At 35.4% G+C, this 17159-nt stretch overlaps 1 long non-coding RNA gene across 1 annotated transcript; it reads right to left on the bottom strand.

Annotated features, from left to right (window-relative positions):
• Positions 1-1661: 1661 nt before the first annotated feature.
• On the bottom strand, positions 1662-4907 carry LOC121422922. The gene is made up of 3 exons (XR_005971205.1): positions 4592-4907; positions 3617-3709; positions 1662-3090 (listed from the first exon to the last, which is right to left on the bottom strand). It is a non-coding gene; the product is annotated as an uncharacterized LOC121422922 (long non-coding RNA).
• Positions 4908-17159: the final 12252 nt, after the last annotated feature.

The raw sequence follows: 17159 nt of genomic DNA, 5'->3' as shown, positions 1-17159 counted from the left end.
TTAGGCCTATTTTATTTCAATATCATATTCATTTTTGATAGATGAACAATGAAATATGAAAGCTTTGTATAACAGGTCATGAAAAATGTGACTACAATGTAGTCGAATTGTCTTTTGTTCTTGTTAATTTATAAAGAGTTTAATTATATACCCTTTGTGTGCTCTGACTCCGTTTGGAAATTGAAAATTCAACATTATAAACTTTTGTTAGTCTATTAACCTCCCTATCCCCTTCATAAAATGAAATCCCGATTGATCAATGTCTCTTAAATGTTGTGTATTAATTCTTTGTTAAGGCCGAGTTAGTAATTCAACATTATTCTTTGAGACTAATACCTCGAAAATTGTAGTCAACTAAATGTGGACCTAACTTGTCAAAGGCAACAAGAATTGGTAAATTATGACTAATTGCTACCCCCCCCCAAAAAAAAAGAATTTGTCAAAATAAAGCGATCAAATTTCGAGTTACATATCACTCTCGCCCCCCCCCCCTCATTCTCTCTCTACTCCATTTTTCCTTTATCACAATGGTCATGTATTCTCTCCTGAAAATCCTATTAAAATATCTTTTCATGCAAAATGAGAGTTATGTCATAGATCATTGAAAATACTAACGATATAAAATAAATTCTTCAAAGTTAGCAATGTGAATAAATTTAGAAGAACACTTTTAATTCTATAACATATAAAATCATAGCAGCTAGTGACAAATAGAAAATTAAAATGTAACATTTTTTTTCATATCAATCATTTCGATAACATGATAAAGGTATGCTTAATAAATTCATTAAAGTATCATCTCCATACAATGTTAACAACGGAAATATATTTTTGACAAAATTTTAAATTCAATAATATATAGGTCCATAATCGCTAGTGACAAACACATCAACATTCATAATTATTAAAATTAATTTAATATTGCACTGTGAAAGGTATAGGAAATGAACCATCAGGTACACATTGTCAGAATTTTGTCATTTTATACATTTCATAAAACTTTAATATACCATTATGCAACAATGTATTTATTTGTATATCATACCTTGCTAAACACAATCAGTATAATCCTAGTCTGGGAATGCCACATTTAGAAATACAGAATTGCTATCATGTACCAAATTCTAAATTCAAAACATTCCAATGACAAATTAATAAACTTTCAATTACAAGATTACTGGAAAATAACTAATGCTAGTGGTGCAGGAAAGTTGTATTCTCTAATGTATATTTGTATTAACATACACATATACAAGTATAATGGCCTATTTCTTTTCCATCAAAATAGAAGTAACATAGTCAACATTACTTATTACATTCACTACTCTTTGGAATTTTTTAATGAAAAGAATGTCATAATTAAATCAATTGCCTTGAGAGTTATTTCATGTTTTTACACACTGTCAAGGACTAAAAAGTCCAATAGTACAAAAAGCTTATCTTTACCGAAGGAAACATGCAAACATTTGAATAAACAATTATAAACTATGATGGTCAAAGAAAGAAATATAATTTTAAATCAATAATTTAACGTCATATCAAACAGGATAATTTTTTAAACAAATTTATAATCAAAATTCCAAACAGCGACAAAAGCAAAAAAAAAAAGCAAGGATAAAAAATACGAATGACTAAGTAGATTTGTATTTTTTCCATCATTCTCAAGTCATTAGCTAAATAACATTCATCAATACATTTTCCAATCAAACACTTGTTTTTTAATTGCAAATTATTGTCAGAGTCCAAAACAGGAACATATATTAAAATACACCTTAGTTTCTTCCAAATCTGAAAACTTTACAAAAAATCGTCTTCATGGTTTTAGAAAATAACATCTTTGATCTAGTGCGATTAAAAAAGAGTAAAATTCTTACTACAAATAGACAGAAAAACATGTGCTGCAGTGTATCTTTAACCTCCAGCTAAACATAATCATGTATTACTTCTTTCGTGAATAACAAAATCTAACAGTTGGATTTTCTGGAATAAAATTACGACACATCAACTGCATGAACCAGGTGTGTGAGCGATGACAAATAAAGACCTGAAAATTCTGTAAAGAGTTGGGGGATTAAATTGAATGAGCTCTCAAACTATTGTACAGAAATGGGGGATATCAAGCTTAAAATAAAAAGCAAAAAATAACTAAAATCAGCTTAAGAATTCTCACACCCCTGATAAACCAATGAAACATTACCTCATGGAAGAGGGGGGGGGGGGGGGGTGTCTGTATTAATACATTTGGCTTTTGAAAATGAATTTACAAAAACCTAATATGATTTTCACCCCTACATCCTTACTAGTAATATATCATGCAGCTATCGAGTTTCACAATGCATGTCAGTCTAAATTGTATGATTGTTATTATTAAAGAATATGTAGTATTAACACAATTCATTTAAGCAAAATACAGCTAATAACATTCAGTTTTATTTTAAATGTAGAAATATGCAGTATTTCTGTTTTTTAGATAGCACCAAGCAAAATGAAAACATGCGAATCAAATGAATGAAAAAGGGTAATTATTATGCATCCATATGTGGACGATGTGTATAAGCAATTTTAACATGTAAGTATAGAAGATAAGTGACTATTCTGAACTTTATATTTGACTGTATATATCAAATATTTTTAAAGGAGTTCATAATCATATCACTATAAGAGCAGAGACTTATAGTTCAAGCATTATAGTTTCTTTATATAATACACTGCTCTAAAAATGAAAGTCCTATCAAAATTAAAACTAAACTTATGTTGAAGTCAAAATCTCAAGAAAATTAAAATTGATATCAGTTACCCAGCTGGAAAAAGAAAAAGTTAGATGAGAGCACTGAACCTGAAAGGCCACGAGGTAGAGCCAACTCCTTCACATTTTCACAAGTGTAGACAGAGTTTCATCATTAGAATTGCAGTCAGAGTTCTCAGAAGATGTTTCTAGTTTGGTTACTTCAATAGTTCAAAACCAGGGCACACTATAAAAATCCAGTCACTACCAATTCCACTGTCATGTCACCAAATCAGATCATATCTGCGATGTTCGGGGAATCATCAATGACACATCTGACAAGCGTGTCGGCCCCTGGATCTAACCTATGTGTGTGGAATGAAATAATGTACAAATTATCTGTTTGTTTTCAAAGTTTTTTGTCAATCCAATATCAAGTTTGTAAAATAGATAGCAGACTCAATATTTTAAATTGCCCTTACCAAACATAAACCCCCCCAGTCAGTATGGTACAAGAATATACTTTATACACTATATTTACCAATGATAATTTAAGCAAATATTTCAATTAGATGTTTCCAATTTATAAGAAATTTTCATCTGAAAATATGATCACATGTCAAATTTGTAATGCTCTAGGGCAGTACACAAAGCATCTGTTAAAATGAGAATAATGTTCTTTTACAACTTAGAAATACATGTATATCTGCTAAATTATAACGTATTCCAAAATTAATATTTTCTGATTATAACTTTGAATCAACGTAGTTTTATAGCTTCATTGTTTACCAGATTTGCAATTGAAATTAATTTTGGTAGTGAGTGAAAATCAATGAATTGCTTATACTGACAGGATGTCATGTGAGTTTATAACACTATGAAAATTCTCACCTGGAATTGTATCTGACCATCAGCAACAAGTGTACCAGTTCCAGGACTTCTCTCATTTGTTCTCTGAAACATCACTTATTGTATATACTGCATCTGAAAAAAATGAAAATATCTTCATCATCATGATTATGATCAAATCCGAGGTGCAGTTATTTATGTAGATTCTTTCAGTTTCTGTAAAACGTTATAGAGATAAGGGCAAGGAAGTGGCCACCAAACAACAAAGTATAAAGCTCTATCTACATTAGATGTAGACTGAGTCTGGACTTGAGATGATTTATTTAAAACATAAATCCCCAGTAATCTTCAGTTTAACTAAGGTCTCAACTTATTTGCCCACACAGGTTGACCACTAACTTTACCAAATTAATTCATGATCTCAGCATTCATATTGTTATTTATAGACCCCCCCCCCCGGTGGGGGGTATCTTTCCATTACATATTTTTTTAAGTATGTAATTACATGAGTTCACTATAGCAAAGCAGATAATAAAATCTATGTATTCATTTGTGATTTTTTTAATGGAAATTTATTGCAAATACTATTCATATGGCCTGGGAACTTGTGAAGACAAGTTAGAACTTAACGAGTATGAGTTAACACAATGGCAATGCATGTAAATTAGACTAGATCTAGGCTAGGCCTAAACTTTTGCACCTATATACGATTATTTCACCAAATCCTCAGCCTTCATTAAATCTATTTAGTCTTGATAAATGTTATAAAATATTCTAACCCTTATGGTTTGACTGAATTGACATTCAAGTTCGATTGAGTGACAATAAAGTACACGCAATACTCAATTCAATTTTCACTGACACGAAAATAAATATGTGGGGCAATGTATGTAGAGATTGGACGTTATTTTAAGGATTTTTGCTATCAGAGACGTTTAAAAAGGGTTGAAATCACTCGAAATGACTTTAAAGGCTGCATTACATTTATTTCCTTTCCTACATTTACAAAAAACTCACCATTTCATGGTCTTCGGCTGTTCCAAACTGTAAATATTTGCCTTCCGTCACTTCGTGAAAAAACTCTTGAGTGCAAAGCGTATTCGTTTGTTTTCACGTAATGACGGCTGCTTATCCGTCACTTCGTGAAAACAAGAAATCCTTTTACCCGGTATTTTATTGAATGTCATGTCGTCATAGCAACGTAATTAGACATTATTGTGATCTGAAACTTTTTGAGGTTCAAGATATAAGTCATAGATGTCCAAAAATGCAAAAAACTCAAAATTGAAAAAAGTGACAATTTTCCTCTTATCCGTCACTTCGTGAAAACAGGGACGAAATATAGGGGTTGTAGTGGGTCGTTAACTCGAGCCTGATTGTCATTAGAACACGAGTGGTCATCGCGAGGCTTCTTCTTGCCCGCCCTATACTCTTTGATGAGAAGTTTTAGTTACCCCGATCGGAAGGAGTGTAAACAGCTTCTTCCGATTTATCCGTACCCTTGTCTACTTCCCGCCTAAGGGGCTGGGTGTCTGATTGTGTAGTGTCATTAGCCGGCGTTGTCTTGGCCGGGTTATAAGTGTTAGACTTCTTATTCTTCGGCTTTATCTTGGCCGCCTTATCATCGTGCTGTTATTATTTCTCGGCTTTGTCTTGACCGAGATAATGGCCCTCGGCTTTATCTTGACCGAGTTGATCTCCCCTATTTATTGAGATCTTTAGGGTTGGAAAATAATGTTTATTTCAGTTATTTCTTCAGACATCGTGATTCATAAAAAAAAATTGCGCGGTGGCTAAACGTTTCGAGTGTACTCAACGACGTCGCGGTAACGAAAGAGGAAGCTTATATGTGGCGAGGGGGTTTTATGGGTCTCGTCCCGTGACGGGTTTCCCAGGCTATCTGATTGCAGTTAGCCTCTTTCGGGGAGTTTTTTACCGGTGGCTATTCGAGTCAGGGTAACGAATAGCAATTTGATGAGATGGTATAGGTAAGTATAGCGCAGTGTAGTAAATCACATCGGGATAATTTGCCGGATCAGAAATAGTGCGCTAATTTGAAAACTCAGGATGGTGCAGACGGCCCTAGTGTGAACAGCGAGTAGTCACAAAGATAAAATCTTTACAATCTCCCTCAACTGAAAATGAATGGAAACATATGGTATATTTTGCTCTCTGTATATTTTGCTTTTGCCCATCATCCACTAAATGTATCTCTTATAATATTTTTTTTTAGTTTTTAAGGCAGAACTTTGGCTCCATCCATGGTTTATTCAAGACTGTAATATGAACAGTGGCCTGCCTTCTGATGTTGTAGGTGCACTGACTCATAACGGTTGAACGGCATGTTTCGTCACGATCCGCTCAAGAATAGAGCATCCATGAAATTGGATGTTTTGGTGGGAAGCTTTGGCAGGCACGCTGCCGTCCTATGAAGCAACAAGTTGTAGAATGAGAGTGACATTTTCACAAAGGTCATTATTAGGGTGTTGCCATCCGACGACGAGCGAGAGAATAGCTATAGGTGCTGTTCATTTGTGATGCAAGCTATTTTAAATGCCTTGCCTCATCTTTATCTAGGATTATAACATGGCTACCTGATACCACCAATACCATTTCACATGAAAGCAGATCCATCACTGATGTTAAATCTATATTTATACTTAATAAATACTTAATAATAATAATGATAGGCATTTATTTGCGCCATCGATCTAGAAATATTCTATTCCGAGGCACGTTGTTATTATTATTACCCTGGCTTTAGCTCGAGCTGCCTTTCAGCGCTCATGCATTCAAGGTATTAATCCTGTCGGGTACCCATTCACCTCACCTGGGTCAAGTGCAGCACAATGTGGATAAATTTCTTGCTGAAGGAAAGTCAGAAGACTTATCCACTGGGCCACAACGCTCCACATCCTTTTTAATACAAACATATTTTTTTTTAGAAAGTAGTGGGTCTGTGTCTTTCAAATCTATAGCGTCTTTTTTGTATTCATGATCAATACCTCGAACCACACATGGGACGGTTCCTTGGCACTTGCTCAGACGACAATTGCACCTCTCTTAATTCTTCACACTAATAAAATGACCAACTTCAACCCTGGGTTAACACTATACCCTACCCTAAACCTAATACAATACCCTATGAGGCCGTTCTCATTATGCTTTCTAAAACTAGTTTACTGGAAACCGATTCAGGAAACCACTTTGGAAGATCGCTTTGCTAACGTTCCCACTTGATCATACGAAAGTGGTTTTCAAAATCACTTCACGTAAAGCGCTCTTATTGCTATGGAAACGCTCTTAGTGGGTTGACACGTTTCGCGCGATATTTGAAACCGCAGCATAGGCATTCTACACCTGTCGTGTGGAGTAGCGCGCTCAAAATGTGCGAAGATTGCTTCGCGAAGAACAGTTGTGTCCTCACGCTAAAACCAGTTTAACGAGGCAAAGCGATCTTGAAAACTACATCGCGAGGTGGTTTTCAAAACAGGTTTGGAAGATCGCTTCCAAGACCGCTTTGACCGTTCTCATTACGCGATAAACCAGTTTCCACTAGACCAGTTTCCAGTAAACTAGTTTTAGGAAAGTAGTGAGAACAGCCTCTATTACAACCCCAACCCAAACCCTACATCTTAGACGAAATTAAGCCCGGAACAATTGTTGCAGGCGCAAATGTTATGTCACCACCTGTGTCCCATTCCATAAAGACCCGTTATTAGAACAATTCCCATTTCTAAAACAAGTATACTATCAGCCAATTAAATTGAAGGATTTTTATAGCTTTCAACTGTTATTGCTAATCTGCTATTACAACACGTTTTATGAAACGAGCCCAAGATTATAGCTGGTAAGACAAACTTAGAGGACAATTCCACCCCAATAAAAAGTTGGTTTTCATAACAGGAGAAATATCGAACAAACACAATGATTACTGAAAATTTCATCAAAATCGATTGTAAAGTAAGAAACTGATGACATTTTAAACAATTATTTGCACATCCTGGTTGGTATGCAAATGCACAGACAGATAACATCACCCACTCACTATTTCTTTTGTATTTTATTATATGAAATATGAAAAATTCTAATTTTCTCCTCATTGTCATGTGGAACAAAAACTTGATGCCTCCCTGAACATGTGCAATTACCATTATTGTTACAGGTTGTGGTTAAATCAAGTTGGTCCAAATTGTCAAATCTGTGAAAATTGAAATATTGGATAATTCAAACAATAAAAGAAAAAAGAAATACTGAGTGAGTGACATCGACTCTCGTTTGGACATCAATGAGCTGCGTCTTTAAACTGTTTTGTGAAAAATAAGCAAAACTTTCAAATGTCATAACTTTCTTATTTTACATCCGATTTTGATGATATTGTCAGTGTTATGTTCATTTGATTTTTCTCTATCCTTTCAAATTAACAATTTGTTGGGGTGGGCTGGACCTTAAAGGCTACATCCTTTTATTTTTTCAAATGAATTATGTGGGTAAAGTAAATGACACAGACTCCTCCTTTCTCAATGTTCTTTCTTCCCTCATCTCCTCATTTTAATTTTTTTTACGCTTTTCCCCTTTTTTCCAGTACAAGCAAAAATCATAGGAAGCAGTTACCCCTAGCCCACCCCCCACACCAGTCATGCTGGCCCTGGAGCCAAAATAATATATGAATGACTTTCAGAAAACAGTTGGTCTCTGTATGATAAAATGATAATCATAATTATGATACATGAATTAATCAGGACTTTGGTTATAACCCTCACACTGAACAACTTTTGTAATTTGCAGCCATTATACAGCCCTTTATTATCCGTTAAAAAAAACAGCTTTAAAACAGCATAGTTTGTCGTATCTATTTTGCACGGCCAGGAATGCTGTGACACAATATTAGCTTGAAGCATTTCTTGATACGACAACATCATGTCTATTACCAACCACTCTCTTTCTCTATCATCATTGGTGTCTCCATTAAACCTCTATCTTTGAAATGAAAGGGCTTTATCCATCTTTGGCAGGCAGACTGTCAGCGGGCTACCATCATTATACCATGAACTCCATCCTGATACATCACACTCTCGCCTCTTGATGTTCTATAAATACACCCCATCCTCCCACGTGCTCTCAAATGTACACTTATCTCATCTATTACTATCTCACCAGTGTTCAAGAACCTTTTTTTATTTCTCCCGCTTTCTCTCTCTTTCTTAATCTTTTGCTTTCTGTCTCTTTCTCTCTCTCTTGCTTTTTTTTCTCCCCCCCCCCCCCGCCATTGTCAATCTCTAATTTCAAAATACAATGTCATATTTTTTTTGCAATTTGTAACATATCCCATAAACTACTGCATATAGGCCTATCTAAAAAGCATGCATCAAGTTTCCATATTTTTACTTATGAGATCTAATGTATCATTTAAAGTGCCATATAGTATTCTGTTTCGGTCTCATCATTTTCACACAAATTGAAATATACATCAAATGGTCAATATATCACTTATATTCTTTCATTTCATACCTTAAATTCATCTACATTATGTACATTTTCAAATATAAAATATATGAATTCATTCTATATATTATTCATTAATTTTAATCCTAGCCATGGTGTGTTTTCCTCTCGCAAATTATTTACCCGCATTGTGGCGCACTAAACCCAGGTGAAGCGAGTGGGTACACTGCAGGATTTATTAGTTAAATGCACTAAGCGCTAGAAACAGCAGGTTGAACTAAACCATGGTAATATTTATTGTGCGCCTTGGAAAGATGATAAACAGATAGATGGCCCTATACAAAATTACAAATGCCTATTATTATTTTTATTATTGTTATGGATTTGCAGGAATCTGACACTGTCTGTTGCAAAAGGCCTGGGGATGGTAGAGAATAGGGTATCATGCAGGTGCGGATCCAGAGTTGAAATTTTACGGGGTGCCACAGGATCCAGGAGTTTTGTAAAAGGGTGTCATATTTTACCCGTCAGAAATTTGGCCAAAAAACACAAAAAACAAAGGTCGTCACCTAAATTGAGGGTCAATAATTTGTCTGCCAAAATATTAACAAGCAAAAAAAAAAGGGTTTTCACCTAGTACATGCTATATGTAAGGTCAATTCGTTCTGTTTATATCTTTTTAAAAAAATCCTACGAGGGGCTCTCTCATCTCCAGCCCCCCCCCCCTGGATATCCATCTGTCACCCAATGGAAGTATCTGAAATGTTGAACGGTGCACTTTTACCACAGTCATCCCCCTGTTTTATCTTTGTGTGTAATCACTAAACCTCTGTTATCATTATATTCACCAAGTACCCAACACTACATTATTTACATCTGATCAAGCTTTTAACTTCATTATATGCATGTACTTCAAATACACACTTCAAAAGCCGAGTACCTGTAGATCACAAGTATTCTTGAGTCTCTAGTATTATCTCTTGATTTCATCTCGGCACATTATGCGGTAATCTATCATTTTCTTTGTTCTCACTCTCTCTATCATTCCCTCTGGATTCCGGCCGCCTCCAGCTGAGCTTTGCCAAGGAGGGGGGGGGGGGGGTGTATAGACTCAGTATAAATTTCCCTCAAATTTACTGTATTTTCTTTCCTTTCATCTTCTCACCCTCGTGCTATCCCAATAAATATGCATGTGCGATGACAGGAAGCCGCTGCAATGTATGACAGTGTATACACTATCAGGTTCTATGTTGACATGTGTCGATACAATAGATACAGCCATAGACATGCAGCACAAGTGTGCACCTCACCATCAACTATGAAAATATACTATTGCAAATTCATAAATTAGAAATTTCAGCCATTCCACAGACCCCATTTTTACAACAAGCCGATCTTAAACAAAAAATCTAGTTCAGAGCCCCCCCCCCCCCCCCGATTTATGATGAATTTTCTGATTATCTACTGGTATCATGTGCTAAGTCGAGCAATCCCCCCCTCACCTCAGAATATTCAATATCTCCTGAATAATGCCACCTTAGTTGGCCTACAGCAGTTGGGGCGGGGCCAGAACCATGGATCTATAGGTCCATGTCAGAACAGACAAGAATCTGACGTTTAGACACTAAACTAATCATTCCCTATTATAACATTGTGTTTTCCTCTTATAATTTGGATATTCTTCTAGTTCTAGGTCCCCATCCCATCTCTCCATCTCTCTCTTTTTCTTTCTTATTCACTTTGATCTCTTTATTCTTCCTCTCTCTCTTTCTTTCTCCCCTTTTTTTATTTTCCTCTTCCCTTCATCCCACACGTGGTTCCTTTGGTGACTGGCGGAGTACTGCATGACGTCAATTCACAAGACAGAGTGCAATTACGTCAAGCCTTAGTCGATGGCCTGTCTCAAGTTATACAACAGCCTGCCTTCTATGTACTATACATCAATTCTCCAGTACATGTCATGATCCTCTCCTGTCCTTCTTTCTCTCTCTCACTTTTATCCCTCTTTTTCTCTGTTGCGCTCGTTGGGTAAAACCTGTTGATTTTACTAACTCAATTCAAAATGGCTGTTCTATCTTTTTCTGTTTTCCCCATTTTTTGCTACATGGAACTTTTTTTTACTGTTTTTCCTGACACATACATGTATAAAGTTTGATACACCTGAGATGCTTTCAAATATTCTCCTTGCCTTGAACGAAAAGTCCACATTACTTGCTTTCAAAAGGCAAATTTATATGATATTGAACAAATTCTTGGAAAAAAATATTTGAAGTTAAAATACGAGCAACTATATTGTAGGTATTTTTTCTAATATCAGGTTTTGATATTTTTCTATTTATTTAAATCAAGAGGTTGTGAGGGGGGGACTTTTACTTTATTACTTAAAAAACCATCAAGGCTAATGCAGCAGTCACGCAAACAAACAGATTCCATCCAGATGATAAATGTCTGTCATTTATATTACATATGTCTGTAAAGCTTTTGTCATTTTGGAGTCCGTTCCACCTGCATGACTGATAGCATAAATTTAAAGATAAATTCCAGTTCTGATAAAGATCTCAAAATGACTTTTTACAGAATTTAATATTATAATGACCACCCAAGTGTCTGTTTGTATGTATAAAAATATGTGCCAAAGGATTCTGGAAGAAATTGTGTAATTGCTGAGAAATTTGCAAAATAAGCGTGGATTCGGTCACTTCCGTCGGGTCTTTATTCCAGCAATAATAATACACTGTCCCACGTGTGCCTATCTGTGTTGGCGATCTTCAGTGTGTTCGTCTTTCAGCTTAGATTTTATGATTTCACAAAGTTCAGTTTATGTAACTGTACCAGATCTAGATCCACGATGATATAGTCATACTTAACCTTGGTTTTACAGACTTTTTCACGAAATTAGTGTTTTACTGCAACTACTTTCATTTAGCTTTAACTCAAGCTCCCTCCTGGCAGATACCTTCAACTCTATCTCTGGTCTAACCCCAATCCTTTTCATATTCATCAATTCAATATCTCTTAAACATTCTTCGAAAGAGGTCATGGCACCTGCCACAGAAATTGTGTAGCGTTTTCGGTGGCCAATCCTCTGCAGCTTTAATACGAAGAGCTGCCGACCAGAAAAAGAACATTTCAGTATTTTTAAAGTTGAAAATCAGTATTTTGGTGAGGAAATCAGTATCTTCAAAAAATACCATAGGACAACACATGAAGCTGAAACTTTAGAAATCAGTATTTTACATTAAACTGTCAGTATTTTTCTCACTTTTCAGTACTAAATACTGAAAATCAGTACTACTTGGCAGCTCTGTAATACTTACGTGCACAGGACAAAGTCATGAAGCTGTGCGTAAGTTAAGAGCGACTTTAAGAAGGACTGGTGAACCTTTCTTAAGGCTAAATAATCATCAATTAACCTTTAATGGTGAATATCATTCACCACAACAAAGGATCACCAGTCGTTCTTAAAGTCGCACTTAACTCAATACAAACAACTTTATGAAACACCCACTTGCTCTTTTTAAACCCCACCCTTAACATTCTCTCATTCCCTATCCGACTCTCACCCTATCCATCCCTGATGCTCAAACCACACCAACAAAACCCGACTCCAAACTGACCCATCGTACATCACTGGAAATATCAAGATAAATTTAGCCTGTCTGGAGTCTGTGCAAATATACAGATCGCTGTGAATAATGACCAGCCGAATTTTAAAAATTAAATTTTAATTCTCAAAAGATTTAAATTCAAATCTTTTAGATATATATATATCTAAATCAACAAGGATTAAATCTAAATCTAATATTCGGTTGGTCACTACTCACAGCTGATTTGGATTTATTTCAAATCCTTGGAATTTAAAGTGTAGTATGCAGCTTTTCATCTCTCTCTCTCTCTCTTAATCAATCATTTTTCACTTGTTATCAATGTTTCTTAACAAGAATTTTCTTGTCATATTCCCAACACATTTTTGTTCTTTCCTCCCCCCCCCCCGTACCCCCGCCCCCTTCTTATTTCCCTGTCCCTTTCCATTTCTTCTTAAACCCCTAGGGTAAACAGCTCGGCAGCGTTTGAAAACCCAATATGGAAGACCCCCATTATTGAACGAGAGAGAGGAAACGTGAAACAAAAAGCGGAAAAGCCTGCTTGCGACAATCCTTAATTATCATTATATTGACTCTAATAGCTTCGCTACATGGTGGGTGATTCTGGGAAAATATTTGAATGGCTCTCTGAACGAGAAGGCTGGGAGAACTGATTAAACTGTGCTGTTTTGTTAGGGTTCGTGTTGCTGCAAATTATGAAGCCTTTTCACAAAATATGCTTCCCATGTGCGTGTACATTAAATTACGACGAGCCACTGACTACACAGTCGAGGATTGGGTGTGGGCGTTTATAATTCGAAGGTGTAGAACCTTAATTGCGCATAATCTATTTTCCTGAATGTAATGTGAAATTTAATGAAAATTTTGAAAAATAAATGTTTATTATGTTTCTGAAGAAGTAGATCTTTATTTTAGATACATAAAATAAGAATAGTTTACAAAGTATATGACCATCATCAATATTCTTAGGAAAGATATGATCTGCATTTCCACTCGCCATATAGGTTTGAAGCATCATCAGGAAAAGGCCTGCTCGAAAAGTTGAGATGTTTCCAAGCTTAGAGAAATTTGAAATGTGAAAATTATTTTACAAAAATTTAGGTGTTACGTTAAGTCTAACTTAAAAACAGCCCCTTAAAATGCACATTCACATCAACAGACTATAACGTGATCTATGCCATCCCCGATTGATCCAATCAAAACAAATTTCTATGAATGCCAGGCAGAAGGTTGTCCAGTCCTAAGTACCTCAAGTCAAGATAAACCTACAGCCTTTTGACAATCAACTGATATAAGGAACCTTATTCAAGCACTGTGCCTTCCTTCATTCTTGTTGGGAAGGGAATTGCATTTCAAGGTGGATTGACGGAGATCATTATTGGTCTACCATTGAAATCAATGAAGGTCCCTCATCGAAAATTACAACGCTTCAAAGGGGGCAATTACTGCATTCTGATCTTCTTACCATGAAACAACACTTGGCGGTGATTAACCAGGCCAACCTGAGAGTACATAGCAAAAACTGTGGTGTTAACCGGTGTACATAGAGGACCACACCAGTTATTTTACACCGGTGTTAAATTGGTGGTGTTAGTTTTACACCTATAGGTGTTATAACAACACCTATGGTTACATTTACACTCTTTGGTGTTATGTTCAATCTCTAGGGTGTTATTTTAACACCTCAGGGTGTGGTCCTCTATTAACACCAATTGGTGTCAGTTTTAACACCACAGTTTTTACAGTGCAGCATCTACTATAAATTTATTGTTTCAAGACGGAAAATGGCGTGCATTGGATATTTAATTAAACAGAAAATAATCAATTATTGCAGCATTGTGATATAAAGCTAAATGTGAGATATTGGATAAATCTACTTATTTTAGATTAACAAAAAAATTTGTTTTGATTGGTTACCAGATCTGCATATTTTTATACAACACCTGCTCACTCATGTATGGGCTGATAATTGCAAACAATAATTTCAGTCGGTAACTTCCTAACATCCAACTACTAAATATGTAAACAAGGTGCTCAAACGGCTATTTCACATAGAAATATTTAAAAAAAAACATTAAAGAGAGAACACTAGATTTAAAACTAAATCCTAATGACCAGGTAAATGCAATATTTATATTCAAATGGATAAAGAATGCAACAAATGACTAGTAACTACAATAATGGCTATTGCACTGTAACGTTCAATGAAACTTGAGTATAATTCACAATGCTGACCAAAAGCCTTAGACCAGCTATATTAAGAAAGATGGTCTCAAAAAAATATATATTTAGTATGGGGTTAAGAATAGGCCGGCATTAAGGATAGTCCTCGGTTACTAAAATGTAGTCTGAAAAATATAAGAGAATGGACAGAAAGGAAAAGGGCATTACTGAGATTGAGTTAAGGCTTTGAACTATAATAACTACTGAATAACAGATCATAAACAGGAATGAACTGTTCCCAATATCCAATACAGATGTAGGCAATAAGCCACAGACAGGCAGGGATGGGGAGATAAATGAGAAATAAAGGGATGGAAGGACAGAGAGAGAGAGAAAAAAAAGAAAAGATAGAGTTGAATGAAATTATCAGATCCTATTTAAAAATGGATAGAGCTTAGAGCTTCCCCAAATATAATGAACGATAGCTCTTTACCTACATGAAATCCAACTAAAGCTATGATGCAGAATTTAGAATAAATCACGTTAGATTTGTTAAGAATATCTTAAGAGTCTGGGATCAAAAACAGGATCTTTTTCCTCTTCATATCTCTCTGAGCCTGACTACTCTCATACAAGCTAATAGCATTGCTAAATTGCCCCCATATATCTGTAGCCTAGGCCTCTACCTCCGGTAATGAGTTTGATTTTAAAGAGAAAATGCCACTTTGAATTACAATGGATTCAAGAAAAGCAGGAAGGAAATTGAGTAACGGGTAAAGGAAAATTCATATCACATAAAAAACGATGTATGGATTAATGATCAATGGTGGGGATGTGAAAAAACAAACTAAATAATAATACACAGCACCCATCTAGTAAACTATTCCAAGGAGCAGATCAAATAAGCCTATCTGTCATCTTTAACCCCTCCCCCTCTCACCCCTTCATTCTTTATACTTCATAATGATAAAATCAATCACATATCTTTATCTCTATGGTAGTTGATAAAAATAAAATATTCTTCAATCGTAGAATGGGACTCATACGTATAGAGTGATAATCCAGAAATTATATTATTGAGGTATATAACAATTTCCCTTTCTGCAAGCTCTTTTATTATATTCAAAGAAGTTTATCCCCCCCCCCTGAGTTTAAAACGGGGCTGCATTAAAGATAACACTTTTATGTATCATATCTGTTCTAGAAAGAGTGACAAATTTGTTTTCATGATTCATCGTATCCAATATAAAAACACAGGTTTTTTAAGATAAAGTTTACTTTTGCTACAAGATCGATTTGTTTACAATTCATACAGAAGAAGTTGTATATGCTGTTAATCATCAAAATCACCAAAATAAATATATCACATCGACTCAATTCTACCAAGTCATATGCACTGCACACAGGTTATCATGAATGGGACTATACACACATGGTTTGATAAAAGGCACTTTCAGCACTGAATAACATCAATGTGAGAGCAATTGGAATGGACCATAAAAGATATATATATTCCCAAATAACACAGAGCTTTTTCAATGACTAACAATATTCCTTCTCTCTCCATAATTATCTCTTAAAAGTCGGGTACTATATGATATGTAGTGCGGACAGACGGAATCCCATAATTCTACAGCAATCAATGTGAAGGTTAGCTCCACACTTCTGTCATTAGAAGTCCATTTCCTATTTGGAATCCATTACAGGTTGCCGAGCAATACCCTCCCACCCCATCCCGCATCCATTCCTCTATTTCCGTTGTCATGGCAACAAAGACAGCCAAGCTCTCTGCTTCAAATAGCTATACAGTACACTCATAGGAGGTGTATTTCCTCCCCAACTAAACTTTACCTGAATGCACTCCCGGATTTCAAACTTGCATCAAAATATTTCCATTTTCTTTTACATATCGTGGTAAAAGGATCTTTTCTTTAATAAACAATCTTGTATAATGGTTTGGGGTAACGGAATACAGATTTCATGATAACTAAAATCATGAAAAGCAGAGGATGTTTTTACTCCACAATTTTGTGTGTGTGAGTGTTTCTTACTTTTCCATATCAGACGTAAGTATTTTCTCCTTGAGAGGAACATCTCATACCACCATCCAAAACATATGGCCCATGCAGGACTTGACCAGCAGACCTCAGATACTGTTTGTAACTATCTTTACAGCTTGATTAGGAAAGTCACCAAAGATACAGACAAAAAAAAACAGAGATTAAGAGTTAGGTATTTGGATAAGGGATCCTCAGTAACAAGTCTTATAAAATTAAAAATATTCATTTATACCCTAGTTAAATAAATTGCAGAATTTACATGCCATTTAATACGTTTCCTAGCAACATGAACAATGTCATGTACAACAATGT

This window comes from Lytechinus variegatus, chromosome 10 (assembly GCF_018143015.1).
Source record: "Lytechinus variegatus isolate NC3 chromosome 10, Lvar_3.0, whole genome shotgun sequence".
NCBI classification, from domain to species: Eukaryota; Metazoa; Echinodermata; class Echinoidea; order Temnopleuroida; family Toxopneustidae; genus Lytechinus; species Lytechinus variegatus.
The sequence above is the reverse complement of the archived record's forward strand: the minus strand, read 5'-3'. Positions and strand labels throughout refer to the sequence as shown.